We start from the raw sequence: 16229 nt of genomic DNA, 5'->3' as shown, positions 1-16229 counted from the left end.
AGCCTCTTACTTGTCTTATTCCTTTTTTTTTGCAGCTACTTTTTGTTCAAAGGTGCTGTATTCTTGTTTTCCTACTGTTTTCCCAGCTCCAGACTGGGCAGTCCTGGCTCTCTCCTTTTAGGTCATATTCCTTAGACCTCCCGCCATTCCTGTAGCTCACCTCTGGGCTCTTGCCAAATGGGCCACGTTGTTTTTGGAAGGCACTGCTCAAAACTGGACATAGTAGTACTTCAGCTCGGGCCTTGCCAAGGCTGCCCACAGCAGGAGGATTAATTCATCAGCCTTACGGTGCCAGGACTCCAAATGCAGCTCAGGCATAACCATTCACATCCAATTCAAACAACACCCCATCACCACTCTTTTCCCACCCTGGCTGCTGGCTGTTTGGCTCTGAATGCAGCTGAGTGTTTCTATCTCTGCAGCTCTTTTTCGGAATGAAGAGCAAAACTCTCTTCCGTGATTATGCTGAGACCTTTTTTGACCCTGATCTTGCAATGAGATTCACAGGTAAACCCTGTACGGCACGGAGCCCGCACACTCGCCCTGAAAGCCATGCTGACCTAAGGTTACATCTTGAGGGAGCGCTTTGCAAGACCATAGGTTGCCACAAAGACTATAAAAATGAATTTGATTTTTCTAGGTACACATTATTAACTTCCATAGAAAGAAAATACCAGAAGGAAGTAACTAGTAAATTAAGCATACAGATACTATTATAAAAAGTTGGATAATTGTCATAATAGCAGTAGGGTTCTTTTGACTTAAAAAATGGTTTGCATGACAACATTAAAAATCATAATACCAGCCTGAAGCAGAAAGTAATTGAGAAACTATTGTATAAACACGGAGTTTCAAAATGAATATACGTTACACTGAACTGTGGCTGTAAGAAACCATAACTCTGTACTGGCCTCAAGTTCCCCTTTTTACAAAGATGAAAGCAAAGTAAAAACCTTTAACAACCTTCATGTGATGTGTGTACAGCATAGGGGCGACACGGTGAAGACTCATTCACTTCGTGCTTGGTTTTGCCTGATATAGTGGGTAATAACAGTCAAAGAAGTTCAGCTTTGCACAGCACGTGTATTACTGAATGCTTTAAGAGATTAAAAAACCTTATCAAAATAGGAAGCCTTTTTTTGTCGTTGTTGGCTGGGTCCCCAGATGGATCACTCCAGGAACACAAGTGTAGCCACTTTGGCGACTAATCCTGTTAAAATCCATGGACTTTATTTGGGGATGCATAAACATATGGAGATTTGAGCAGCTGAATGAAAAAGACTGTCATTTGTCAAAAGACAGGTATAGAGGGAATAATTTACAGCTGGAGCAATTGACACGTTTCATGTTGACTTCAGCCAAAATTGTATAAAATATTTTTAAAATAGCTGTAAGTCAGCATAATGTTATTTGCAATGAAAGAATACATTATTTTATGTATAATATTTGAGGAAAGGAGGTAAACTGAAAATCTTTGGTTTTTCATGATTTAGTAAGTTAATAAAATATTAAATTTTTGCAGTTAATCTTCAGCTCCTCTATATACAGCACAATTTTCTTTATTGACTTTTCTGGCAAATTGAGTAATACAAACCTTCCTATTGCCAAGGATGCTCTCCTTATAGGTTGTATATTCTTTGGAAATATACATTTTAACATTACTTTATTCCTGTTGATTTCCAAATGTGACTTAAACCCTTTCCCATAAATTATCTGTTGGTCTTGTCTTTTTTTTTTTTCCCCCCAGCAAGAACAGCCTGTACAATAAATTGAAATGCACATTTTACCATATAAAAAACAGAACTTTAAACCAGTCAGGAATACCATAGCTTAATGAAGGGAGGTGAAGAACACAATTTGGTATTTAAATGAAGCTGATTTAATCAAAATTAGTCATGCAAAGAAGCAATCATTTTGCTAATATCATCTTGTGGGGTGCAGTCAAAATGCAATTATTTCCTTTATCTTTCAGCTATAATAAAAATATGACAAGGAGTTGCTGTCATGATCTTAAATGGGAGTTTTGGAGGTTGGAAAATGTAAGATGGTATCTGTTGTGTACAGTCAAACGTCAGTTTTTATGTTGTTTCATGGAGAAATGCAATAAAGAATAACAGTCACTCAGCAACAACTTTATATACTGACATATGTTGGAACTGGATGTAAATGTTCTGTTGTCATTGACAGGCTGGGTTAATTGCAATTTATGAAATAGTATCTAATAGTTTGGGTTGGGTTTTATTTTCTATATTGCCAGCAGAGAAAAAAAATAAATGCAGAAGCTTTGTAGGTCTTGTACCAACAAAGCCAGAGCCTGCTTGCCTAATCCCAGCAATAGCTACATTCAGTTTTGTAACTGCTTCCTTATGCAAAGAAAATTGAAAAAAACCACATTGTGGGATACTTTGTGCTTCCTGATGGAATGGTAGGTAGCATTCTCCTTTCTTGCAGAACTTACACGTTGGAATTTTCAAATTGGGTTGTAAGCACTTTATGATGCATTCAGTGCAGGATTTAAAAGAAATTGACAGAATCCCTTTATTTTATAGCTCTGCTCTAAAAACTGATCACGTATATGTGATCAGTTGTGTTAACATCATTGCAGTTGCTTTGTCCCTATACACGATCATATGGTAACTTTGGTATCAAAAATAAGGTTTTTTTCTTGCTATAACTTGCCAACAAGCAGAGGAGGAGTGAGCTGGATTTTAGTTTGACTTTTGCATCATGTTCTAGGTATGGTGGCTGCTTGTGTAATGGATATAACTGATAGCTAAGCATTGCCTGCAGATCTGTCCTCCATTCAGAGCTTTATTTCACGGGAAAGGCAGCCCATCTCTTCTTATGCCGGTTCTGGGTCATTGCTTGGGGAGGCAGTATAAGCCCTGGGGGAGGGGGGTGGATCCAGAAGAAGAGCAAATTAAGGCTGGGCTCTTGCTGCATCCCTCTGAAGGGATGCCAGTGGACACTTAAATCCTCTGTAAGATGTCTCCTACATGAGCTTGGGTTCCCAGGGAGAGGCATCCAGGGGAATCTTTTAAGATCTGCTGGGCATGAAAGTAGCGTTGTGGCCTGATTCAGAATCATCTCTGTGAACCTCTGTAGGCAGAGCAGAGTCAGGAAAGCTCAAACAAGGGAAAGAGGAGTCTTGCCTATCTCTAGTCCCTTCTCCTCCAAGTAATACCTGCTCTTTCCTTTTCTCCTGCTAGGTCGCTGCTCCTGGTGATCAAGATTCTGCACAAAATCTCTCACTTCAAACATCTAAAGCTTTCAAAACAGGAAACAGCAGGTGTTCAAAAACCTTCTGAGATACATCTGCTGAAGGCTTTGTCTCCCATTTTACTGATTTATGCTCTTAAACTTCAGAATAGGTATTTAAAGCACAGAGGTGGGAGTGCAAGCTGTTTCCTCCATACCACATACGTACACACATCAGCTGAGATGTAAAACTCACGTAATACCTCTTACTGACTTGAATAGCTATTTTTGTCTGTTCATATGAGTTTGTCAGAGAGAGATGTACTCCTTGGGGTAGCAGAGTGTGTGTAAGCAGATCTTTAAGACCACTGGCTATTCATAAGGGGTGGGGAAACTCATGAGTTTTTGTGGCTGCTGTCAGAGGTCTCAGTATTAGGTGGTGATGCAATATTGCATCATGTTGTGGTGTTGGGACTTCGGAGAGGAAACGAAAGAGGTCAGAAATAGAAACATAAAGAAAAGAGTTCACACTTCCTACAAGGCCTCTAGTCTAGTAGCATTATATTAAGTACTCCTAAATATAAGATACGGATAGGATTTCCTCAGTCTCTGAAAGTTTCTGACACCGAAAATAATGACTCTAATTTGCTTCCCGGAGACTATATTATACAGACAAGCTCTCTGAACTGTGTTGCTGTGTTATCTTCCTGTCCTGGTATTTATTACTCTTAATCTTTGAAAATTTGCTCAGCTGTATGCTTATTTGTTGGTGCATCCTCCTGCCCGTGAGGAGGTAAATATATTCGCATTGCATAGGAGTTATGTAAGGGTAGACTTTTATCACAAGATTTCTGTATTTTTGTTGTTGTTAATGACTAATGTAAAATGCTTTCCCTTTAAACTACCTCATTGTCTCTCTCTGTATCTTGAAGTAACATATCCTTGACACACAAAAGTGTTTCTTACCAGAGTTCCAGGCACCCTGCAGGCTAATTGATCTGCTGTCATAAGACCTGTAGTACTAAAAAGACATTCGAGTAGGAATATATTTGCTCCACAGAGTTCAGTTGAATACAAAATCAGCTACAAAGAAAGGTCTTTCCCAGCCTGATCTTTTCTGGAAACATACCTTTAACCTTCTCCAACAGCTTTAACAGGTGGTCTTAGCAGAGTGCCCAGAAGATCACATTTGGGGTTTTTTGGACTGGATAAGAGGATTTTGTTCCAAAGTGATGAATCACTTATATGGAGAGCCTGTGGGCAGGTCTCTTTCTTTCAGGAGGAGGCTGGGGATCCTGTCTGGGTGCTGGGAATCCCGTTGGGGTGCCGGGGTCACATCTGTGATAGCACTTCATACGCAGGAGAGAGTACCTCATCATAGTGGTAGCTTTGCTAAATAAACACCTATCCTCACACTGGAATATAGAGCTTCTGCCTTTACAGACAAATCAAAGCCTTGACAGACAGACAGCACAATCACAATGAGTAAAAAGCCAGATTCAGGCCTGAAACTTTGTATACTTGCTTCCTAGAAATGAAAAGCTAAGAAAAGCTGGGAAGCAGGAGGATGGGAAGTGTCAGTCCTTACACACAAAATGACGGCAGCATTATGCTGTGGGTATTAGTGCTTCATCACGTGGCAGTCTGGTCTGTATAGGTGGTCCTCCATTGTCTATGTCTGCTAGGGATGGTTAAAGACAAACATGGGAGCATCACCCAGATAAAACATCGGGTATTGCCAGATATCCCATGTATTTTAGGATTCCTTGAATTACCACCACAAATATTACATTACCTCTACAATGCATGCCCCCATACTTTCTTGCCTGCAGCAGAAAGCCAGGGCTCTCCAGCAAACTTTTGTGAAGCCTCTTTAGTCTTTTCTGTTTTGCAGCATGAAGCCTGAGCTGTTCAGCAGGGGAGGACATGGTACCTGAGCCCAGTTTGGGCAGGACTATCCTGGTCCCTCGTGGAAAGCAGTAACTGCTGCAAAGTGCTGGTCAGAGCCTGCTCTTCACACGCTCCCTGTGCCCAGGAAAGTAAGCTGTGCCTTATGCTCCCTTGATCTGCAGTTCTGCACCCCAAAGCCCGAAGGGAACATAGCAATGTCTGTCTCTACACCATGACTCAGACGGAGTCACAACATGTCAGGTATCAGCTAGATAGGTGTGATAGAAACTTTTTATGTACGTCTCTTATTTTTGCAGTTAAAATGTGGCAGATGGCCAGATCATGTTTTCCAGAGCATGTAGGACACAGTGATCCCAAGTATGTTGGTCAGACTGATGCATCTCCAGGCTTTGTTAGGCCAGCTTGCCTGCATGCAGCTATGTGGCTGAAAACAGGTGGGGCATGGAGTTGGATCTCTTTATAGTTGTTCATCTGGTTGTCTATCAGCTACTGAACAGACATAGCCCACAATATTCATCTCTTGAACAACATTCAGAGTCTCTTTGATGCATTTCAGAAGCTACGGGAAGTCTTCCTAAATTCACATAATGAGGCAGACATGCAGGACCCTTGTGTTTCATCCCAGCAGGGAGCAATTGTTCTTCCCTGGGAAGCTAATGCTGTTTCCCAGTATTTTTCCCATGTGCTTCCAACAACAAAATGTTTTAGCTGAGATGCTGTGATTTTCCTCCTTGAAGAGGGTGACCTAGTACAGGATAGACCAGATGCTGCAGTCTTTCCAAAGTACAACAGTACCCCAAAGGTGTCTGGTAGGTTGACAAGAATGCTATAGAGATGCGGAACACATGGGAGGATACTAGGAGGGTATTCCCTCTCTGGTCTCAGATGATCTTAAATACCCCAGATTGTCCTTGGACTCTTCCTGGATTCCATTAAAGAGAAGAAACCAGATGTATGGAAGGTGAATCCCTGCTATGCCCAGAGGAAGAGGACTGGAGGACACTTTCTTCTAGGGAAGGCCATTTCATTAGGAATGCCCTCGGTCCATGGAGGAATGATTGATATTAGGGATGTGTAACAAACCCAAATGAATGAGTGACTTTGAAGGCCGAGTTTTGAAAATCCCTCAAGAAGCGGCAATTCCCCTGATGGACCACAGAAAGCTACACAGCAGAGCTTGTTTTAGGCACAGAAGTTGCTGGTACTGGGATAGCAAGCACTGCAGGGCCTGCCCCGGAGGAGTGGCTGCGGATGTGGTGGGAAGCGAGTCCTTAAGAAGAAGGATGGTGAGTACTGGGATCAGTGCTGCAGAGCTGGCCCTCACGAAGGGTGACCTGTGGCACAAGGCTGCATGGTCCCTTGGGCATCAGCACCTGCGCAGAGGATGGGGCTTCTCAGACTTTCATCCCATCAAAAAGTGAACTTCAGAAGAGTGTAATGACTCCTCTATCTTGATAGGCTGAGCACTGGGGGTGGCAACCACACTTTGGTTCATCCTTTTCCTTGTTTTTGCCTCTGTTTCAAGTAATTGGCATCACAATAGTTGTAGATGAAAGGGACCTTTGAAAAGGTGTTGCTGGGAGTTTAGGAGTTGAGGGTTTGCATCCAGGAGGGTGCTAATGAGGGGAAGCAGCCCAGAAGACCACGGCTTGACTGTGACATGCTCAATACATGAGTTGCCTGTGTTAATAGCTCAGGAAAGAACAGTGTTGGCTGAGTTAACCTTCTCAGTGTCACTTAGATAAACAGCAAGATACTCAGGGCAGTGTCTGTCTGCTAAAAGTGAAGGCGTATCAAAAGCTGATTGGTCTGAAATCCCAGATTTAGCTTGCAAGATGCTCTAGTACCAGTGAGGTGAGTACCATGAGCTAACCTCGCTGAAACTTATGGCAGATAAAATGTATGGAGGCCAATGGACTACACAAGCCATCCTTAATTAACAAAAACATTATTTAGGTAATGCATGGTCAATGCACAGGAAAAAAAAATTCATTTTAGGGTTCTATGTAGTTAAGGGATGTAGTTAAGGTGCAGAGGCAAGAACACTGCAACTTCAGAAAGGATCTGATTTTGTGCACACTGATGGGAGAGTTTGTGTTGGCAGTCATTTCAAAGGGACTTGGCATTACGCTGTTATCCAGCCTTAATTCCATGAAAGGAGGAATACAAATGCAAAGATTCTCTTTGCTAGTGAGTGGGAAAAAAAAAGCTATTTGAATCTGAGTTGTCTGATAATCCCATTTAAACAAATTATGTATGTTGAAACACTGTGGATTTCTGAGATAAGCAAATCCATCACAGGTTCTTCACTCAGGGAGAAGGGAAGGTCTCGTGTTTGATGTGCTTGGGGAGATATGCGTGCAATTTCTGGCACTGTAACTCGCCAGGAAATTGAACACAAGTCCAGATTCAGCCCATGGAGGAGGATTTAAATCAGCCTTTGGAGGTGTCTGTCTATCGGTGGTAACTACATTAGCTGGCGTGAACCTAGCCTTTCAGCTGCACTGTTGACCACAAACACTCTCTGTGACTTCACTGTGCATGAGGTTTGGTACCTAACCTCTCTGACCTGCCACCCCATCCAAAGACATGCCCCTCACCCCCAATGTTCTGCCTAGAAAATTAAGTGGGTAACCTTTCCTGGGCATGCATTTGGTGTTCATCCACAGCAGCAGAGCTCTGGCCTTTCCCCAGGCATCAGTGCCCTGCTATGACACCATAAATAACAGCAGCAGTGGCCTGGCCAAAGGTCGCAAAATGACGTCGTTCCTGCAAACTTCTTCTCCCCAGAGACGCCCTTTGCCTCTGCCTGCTGGCTGCGGCTACCGCCGCCCGCCTGCGTCACGGGCCGCTGGTGCGACGTCACCACCCGCCCGGCCTGCGCCAGCATTGCGTCATGCCGCGGGCCAGAGGCGACCCTGGTGCTGTGGTGACACCTGCTGGGCCGGCAGGAACATCACCGCGGCTCCGGCTGCGGCTCCGCGCGTCCCCGCCGCCCCGCGGGCTCCCGGCGGGGGGACGGGGCGCTCCTGTTTTCCAAGCCCGGGACCGGGGCACACGGGGTTTATTCGTCCCGCTACAGGGACCTGTGCGGTCGGGGCAGGGCCGCGCTGCCTGCGTGCCACCAGGAGGGGGGTGACAGCGCACCGCTGCCGAGACAAGGAAGGTCCCCGCCTCGGGGAGCCTGAGCTGCTGTGGTGATGGGGGTGGGGAAAATAGGCTCAGGGGAAAGCTATACCTTCTATCCAGGAGTTTTAAAGAGTGTGTCCTCTTCCTCCTTATTTTTCATGTCCCTTAGAAACAAAACAGGAAGACAAAGCATTGTTATGAGGAGACTTTGGAGCCGATGGATCTAGGTCTTCTTTACGCTTCCAGTGTGACTGCAAGGAAGGTCTTTGGCTTTCTGCCTCCGCCTGTCTCTCCTTCATCCGTGGGATGTGGAGAACAATGTTGCTCACCAGAGTAACCCACAGGGCTCTTGTATGTTTTCATTCTTTAGTGTCTGAAGTAATTTAAGATCCTTGGGGCATGGAAATGCAAAGTATTTGTGTGTTTATGGTTGACAACCAGCAATGTGATTTTAGCGTATCTGTGCTACAACTACATGTATCGTCCAAAATGAGCGTTGGCACAGCTTTCACATCACACCAAGTCACTGCTTAAACTGTGTCATGTAAGCACTTAAATCCAGTTCTGGACATGACTTGACAGAGAGGAGCAGAACAGGAAAGTGAGTTCTCTTGCTGAGGACAGGCTCTGTGCAAGAGCTCGGTCTGTCAGAGGTGCCTGTGCCAGAGCTGCCTATCTGCTGCCAACCGCGGTTTGAGCCAAGGCTTTGCCAGAGTTGAGCAGACAGCTCGAGTTAAGGAGCTCAGACGTGGACCTGGGGTCTCCAACACCTTTCCAACTTTCCCCTGCCAGGGGTTACAGCCCCTCACTCACCCTGGGGCACCGCACAGACTGGTGAGACCGCTGACATCTTAAGGCCACTGTCATATAGGTCTCTCTCACATACAAGGTCGGTCTGAAATCGGCACTGAGGAACGTGTGTTGCTTGACAGGGTGGCTGCTGATGCTGGGGCTCATTCAGGCCTTCTGGCCACTGTAATCTCCCAGCAACATGAGTCTTCCTGACTCCATTTTATTTTCCATTTTTTTCATCTTCCTGACTCTGTTTTCTGCAAAATGTTTCCCTACCTTTTAACGTGTACCCGGGCGCATGAGCACTGCCTGTGCTTTTGTCAAAACTTTCCATCAGTCCTGCACTCTCCCTTCTTTCAGCTGTACACTGGCTAGATCTGAGGAACTTGCATACTTTATTTCTCCTGCTGTCTGAATCAGATAACCACCCCAAGCACAAAGGGCTGTGTGAGTGCTGTCAGAAATACTGAGCCTGCCATGTGTGATGCTGGACATCAACTCACAGAATCACAGAATCACAGAATCACTAAGGTTGGAAAAGACCTGTAAGATCATCAAGTCCAACCATCAACCCAACACCACCATGCCCATTAAACCATGTCCCGCAATGCCACGTCTACATTTTCCTTGAACACCTCCAGTGATGGTGACTCCACCCCCTCCCTGAGCAGCCTGTTCCAATGCTTGAGCACTCTCTCAGGAAAGAAATTTTTCCTAATATCCAGCCTAAACCTCCCCTGGCGCAACTTGAGGCCATTTCCCCTTGTCCTATAACTTGTCACTTGTAACTCGAAGGTGTTAAAATCCACCCCCAACCCCCAGCCTAGCCTTTTTCCTCAAACCCTCTGCTTTTGTGCAGCCACCTTCTCTCCACAGCTTCTCAGGTAAAAATCTTTGAAAACTCTTAAATGAAAGCTACTGTCACTACAGTTATTAGACACAATGGGATATCTGTGACAGAGTATCACCACAGAGGATGATAAAACTCTGCACCCTCACAGCACCAGTGGATCTGATGGGGAGCTGATGACGTGGCTTCTATCCAAGCTCATAAGTTAATAGTTACCCCTAACACAAGAAAGCAGAGTACAGGACAAAGTTATTATTAAATTCAGATGTAAAGTTCCTAGTCAAGATATTAGCAAAAGGGATACGGCAAATATTATCAAGTTCAGTAACGGGAGCCAAATGGTTATGAAACATAAATACTTTTCCAGTAACATGAGATGGGGATCAAGTTATATTGAATTCCAAGAAGGAGAAAGAAAAGCATACCAGTAGAACTGCATGCTGACTTGGGAAATGATATCTAAAAAAGGAGAAGTCACAGTTTCTGGAGAAATATGGGAAGTTGAAAGGTATGCGGTCAGCAGTATTGATGAGCTTCAACACTCGGCTTTTCTGGAGCAAATGGAATGTTTTAAGAAACCTCTACCTTTAAGTGGAAAGATGGCAAATTTCAAAAGTTAGACCTCCATTAGTAAGCTTTAAATACATTTAGAATAATATGAAAAACTTAAAATAGCTTCCTTGGATTAAAAAGTTTTCCAGAAAATCTGTATGAGTGGGTAGAAGCATGAACTGACCCTTTGGAGCTTTTGGTGGCGCCGCCCTCCCTGCCTCCCTGTCCTCAGTCACTGGCTGTGGGGGAGGGACCGTATTTGTTGAGTTGCAGGTGGTCTTGGCCCTTCGCAGGTTGGGAAGAAACCCCAAATGCCAGCTCTAGTGAGGGCACAACAACTTATTTCCAACAGGGAGGGCTGGAACTCACTGGGAGCCTCAGTGCAAGGGACTGCTGGGAGATGTGGCTCTTGGGCACTCACTTGGTGGGCTTAAGGTGAAGAAAAGCCTGCTGTAAAGTTTGTTTTCTCCCAGAGAAAAGAAAGAGAGAGAGGAAAGCAGAGAAGCTGGTTGTTTCCCTCTGGAAAGAGAAAATATCTGCCATTTGGCTTGGTTTGGCTGGAGTGGGTGTAGCTCGCTGACATGTTCAGCCAAGGACTTTCCACATGGGCATGCTCCTGCCTTCAGTCCGTTCCTGCCAGACATGGGGGCAGCACAGGCAGATGAGCTGTCCTGCGTGGGGGAACAGGTCTTACCGTGCTCAGCCGCTCTGCAGGGCCAGCAGAGCGTACGGCTGGGCTAAAGGCAGGATGGTTCTGCCTACAACACTAGTGAGCCAATGTTATCTGTATTGCTGCCGCATGCAGTGACCGCCAAAGTAGCTATCAGGAGAAGGAAGACATTTATACACAGAGGTGAGGTTAATGCACCAGTGATGTACAACAGGCAGCTAGGAGGTAAATGACTCATATGGGCTGGGCAGGGATGGTAACACAAACAGGGAATGTCTTGTTCTCACAGCCTTGCGGTGGTGAAGGGTAAGAATTCAGATGAGGACATTTTAGACTGCGCTGTGCAATGAAGAGGGCATATTCCCATTCCTTTTCAGTCAGTTGTCTTATTACTGTTTCTCTGATGTGTGGTTTAGGATACTTTAAGATAGGTTGCTATTTCATGGTTTGGAGTCAATGCCTTGCATTTTTTGCAAGTGCACATATAGCCACGTGTCACATAACCAAATCCATTTGTTAAGAAATTCAGCGTTAAATAAAATAACCTTGATATTATTGGAATCTTTGAAGGCAAACAGCTAGCCAGCTGCAAACAGCTAGCTACAAATCTGTACGCTGAACTCAAAACTGGATTGCAGCTGTTTGGCAATAACTGAAGCACAGCAACCTAATGGTGACCTTAGTTTCAGAGCAAGACTCGGTGTAAGGAGGTTTACTGTGCACAGGTGGTGGCTCAGGACACATCTGCCTGTCCTGGTGCACAGGATGCCCAATTCCAGGATTTTCCAGTGTTTCCCACAGGTAACCAGAGCGAATGTCTGTACAGCACCTGGCCCTGGTTGGCCCCCATTCTGTCAGAAAATCTTTAGGGAAGTGACAGGCATCTCTTCAGGGTGGTATCTCTCTTGTTCTCCCTTTGCTTTGTGCTGATCCTGATGTCCATTTATCTCGGGAGAAGTGTGATGAATGTCTCATTATTGGCCTTTAATTTTTTTCCTGCTTGTAGTGGATCCAGAAGAATTCCTTTGTGTCACCTCAGTACAGCTAATGCTTAGAAAATGGAAGAGTGCCTGGAAAAATACAAGAATGCCATCCTGGGGCATGCACACTACCTACCTTAGCCTATTTTAAACAAAATTCAGAGGATCTGAAACTAGAAGGCCAGGTTTTTTTCTTTAATTGAAGAGTAACGCATTTTCCATGGGAATTTCAGCATCTAACTTAGATGCCTAAAGTAAGTATGTGATTACATCCTTCACTTGCTGCATTAGGACAAGACAAGTTGGCTATTTTTATCAGCTTTCTAGGTTTCTATTTCCTCTTGTTAAACTACTTTGTTCAGCAGGTACCACCAGTTAAAACTGGTTATGGTAAGAATCTCCTTTTATTCTTTTTTCCCCCTTCTAATTATAGTCTTTGAGGCCTGCTTATGGGTTACAGCAATCATGACAGATGCCTTTTACCAATATTTATTCCTTTTTAAATTAATAAGTACAAAGTTTGTAAAAAAAAAAATCACAAGTTTCCTTACAGGGTTTAGTTTTCACATGCTAGAGGGGAACCCTGGGCCCCTGTCTCTGCCCCCCTGAAATTAGGTCCACCCTGTTGCAGCGTCCTTCAGAACTATAATTTTATCTAGCCCTGTAATGTTAATTATTATTTTCATTTTCATCAGTACAGCAACTGCCACTTATGTACCTGGAGGAGGATCAGCATCTCCAGGCTATGCTCTGGACTTAATCCTGGGGAGACAACCAGGCTTCTCACTAGCACATCCAGGCCAAGGCCTGACCTGTGGTATGATTTAATTCAGTAGTTCTTGGTAGATTATTTTCAGCCATGAATTTGTCTAATTGTTCTTTGAATCATGAAAGCTTTTGAAATCCATGGCATCTTGCAATTAGTTCCACAGCTTAATTATGCACTGCATAGAAAAGTGCCTCTTTTGTCTGCCACCTGAGAATTTGATTTTATGCCTTCTAGGCATTATGAGAGACGACACACAACCATTCCCCATTTGTCTTTCCCATTCGCTTGTGATTTTCTCTCTCTGCCATAAACCTATTTTTCACAGGCTAAAATTCCAAGGACTCATTCCTTGTACAGAAACCATCCCATTGCTTCTTCACCATGTTAAAATTTCATCCTTGTAACTTTTCTAGGTCTGTTACACCAAAGCTATTGATAAGACCTGTACATTGTCTTCAAAGGGGTGCACCATGAATTTATAGTTGCATACTGATACTTTCTATTTTGGTCTCCTGTCCTTTACTAATAATGCCTTTTCACTTAAATAACGTATCACCTAGACTCATTTGCCCCTTGGAGAGAGGAGGATGTTTGATCAGCAGCTTGCTAGGCCTCATGCTGCCCGAAGATTTAGGAAGAGTTGTGACAGTAGATGCTAGAGAAGAGCACACAGTCCAGCGCTACACCAAAGCCAATGAATTCAAACACAAGAACAGAAAGTACGTGCCCCTCACTGGCTATGATTAATCTTTTTTTCAGGAACTTTGCTTGCATGCTATGCAAAGACATACTTAGCGAGGGGATGATAGTAGTGTGTACTGCTGCCTACCTGAAATTACTGCCATGGTGTTTTCCAAGTGGTTGCCATTGCAGTGCAAGGAAGGCCACAGCCATTTAGAGGCAACACGTCTTTTGTACATTGTTTGTGAAGCTAGGGAGAATGTTTTCACCAACAGCAACTACAAATGTTCCTTCCAAAAAGGAATGATTGAACCGCACATTTCTGGTTAACCCACTGCGACATCTCCAATTTCATTCTTCATCTCCTCCTCTTTATAATGCCTTTGGCCCTGTGCTGTGCACTGGATACATTTAGGCTGTGAGTTTGTGGTACTAGCAATGCGGTCTATTTCTTCATAAAATGAGGTTCTTCTGGACTATTGCCCTTAGCTTTTTTGTAGGTCTCCTTAAAACACTTTATATTCTCCTTGCAATTCTTTCCAGAGTAATCTAAACCCCAGCTGCTGGTTTCCAGTGTTCGTTGCACAGGAGACCCACATTGCTCCTGGGCTGGTGATGATGTGAATGCTAAAAATTCACATGGGTTAGGGGAAGCCTGAGAACAGTCATAGAGGAGAACTCTGTGGCTTCTCGGTTGCTCCAGAGCAGCAGCACTCCACCTAATGTGGATCCTACCCCAGCTGCTGGCCACCACTTGCCACCACCTGTGATTAGAGGATCTTCTCTCCCTCAGCATCCAGCACAAACAAACAGAGGGAAATGGAAGCATGTATGAGTAGACTGGAGCTTTTTTCTTGCACCCTCACAACGCTTGCACAGGGAAAGAAAAGAGGGGCACCACCACAGCACTACACAATTTCCAACTTGCAGCTGAATTTGCAGCACTTGTGTTACCACTGCTGGCTGAACCTCCACCAATACCACTACCTAACCCTGTCAAGCGGCAGGAGCCAAGAGGTGCCCTCTGATACCTTGCGATTCACTCTTTGCCTGTAGACAAGTGGAAAGGAATAACATGGTTTGGTGGCAGGTGAAAGAAAAATGAAAAAAGGGACAAAGAAGAAAATGAAAACAGATGGAGAGCAGGAGGAACTGCATGCAAAAGAAACATTATAGAGAGGAAATGAAAGGTGAATGGGTTTTGTTTGTGCTAAAAAAGGAGGCAATAAGTGGAGGGAAGGGAGAAGCAGTATCTGAGAAGGGTAGCGATGCACATAAGAAAACAAGGCTGCCCTTGATAGCCCTTGGGGGCATAGAAGAAAATTTGGGAATTGTGTGAGCTATGTCTTCAGGTGGTGATTGTGGGTTATGCTGTATTAAGGTACTAGGTGCAGCAGTAGCCACAGAGTCCTAGACTCTTCCCAAACATAATGAGAGATGAAATTTCAGAAGATAGTGGTGGCAGTGCTGGCAATTCTCACACTGTTGATGCTGGTGGTGGTGGCACTGAGGGCTGCAGCCATAGTGGTGTTGGCTCTTCTCCTTGTTTCCATCTCTCTTTACTTGGGTGTTAGGGGAGAAGAAAATACAGAGAAAGACAGCTAGGAGCAGAGCATCTTGTTTAGCAAGTGTGCCTGACCTACAGAGCAAAACAAAGTGGGTGATTGCCAACTCTTTTCTACAGCTGGCCACTATCACAGACGGACCTTCAGGCTATCCCAGTACACCCTTGTCAGAGCCCTCAGTGCCTCCTGGGGCTCTGAGGAGTTTAGCTGGCTGAGTCAAGCTCAGCTTCTTCATTGGTGAGAGCTGTTGTGAAGGAAATGGAGAGAGCCTGCCCCTCCTTCCCTTGGGAGCTGTTTTTAAGTTAATGCTTCTAAGTTAATGCGTGTTCTGCCCTGGACCTGCTGACTTGACTCCCTGGCTTGGCCTCAGACCTTCTTCATCACGACAGATTTCCCGGCCTCCAGACCTGCTCCTGATCTGGAATCACCGACTCAACTTCTCGACGCCTCATCAGCAAGGCAATGCTCCTGCCTGCATCGCTGTCACCCTCAGCTGCTGGCCTCCACGCCTTCCCTGGTGGAGCAGCCTGCCCGTGCTGCTCCCTGACAGCGTTCCTGTTGTCTTACAGAGCTCTGCATTTCAAATGCAGAAAGTGTTAGACATGGTGAAGTATATTTTCATGTCAGCTGAGCTTGGGCAGGAAAGAGGTTTTTTTGTCCTGAAGGTATTTTCAAAATTTCAGAAATATTTTATCTTGCTGTAGACATCAGAATTTTCAGGATAGTTATTCTGGTGATAAAGCCAAAGTAGGGAACAACTCAGGGCTTACAACATTTTTGGGAGACCATGGCTCATGTTTTTCTACCACTGCATGATTAATCAGCTCTACAAAACGCAGTAGTGCCAAGGAATTACACTAAAGGAATCCTACACTATATTAGCCATAGTTTGAGACAACTGGGTTGAAGAGTGATAATGGGAGAATTAGAAGCCAAACATGGATGTGCCAGATAACCAGTAGCTCTAGTCTGTACTAGGAGCTGTATATCCAAACAGTTTCCCAGTGAAAACTCTTTTACCTAGTTTTTCTAGGTTCATTCATCTTTAATACGAGCACATGACATACTGCTGAAAATAATGCCTTTTTTACCAGCCGTAATGAAATGATGCATCTCTGGATCAGAACCTGGA

This window comes from Gavia stellata, chromosome 4, assembly GCF_030936135.1.
Source record: "Gavia stellata isolate bGavSte3 chromosome 4, bGavSte3.hap2, whole genome shotgun sequence".
In the NCBI taxonomy this organism is placed as follows: domain Eukaryota; kingdom Metazoa; phylum Chordata; class Aves; order Gaviiformes; family Gaviidae; genus Gavia; species Gavia stellata.
The sequence above is the reverse complement of the archived record's forward strand: the minus strand, read 5'-3'. Positions refer to the sequence as shown.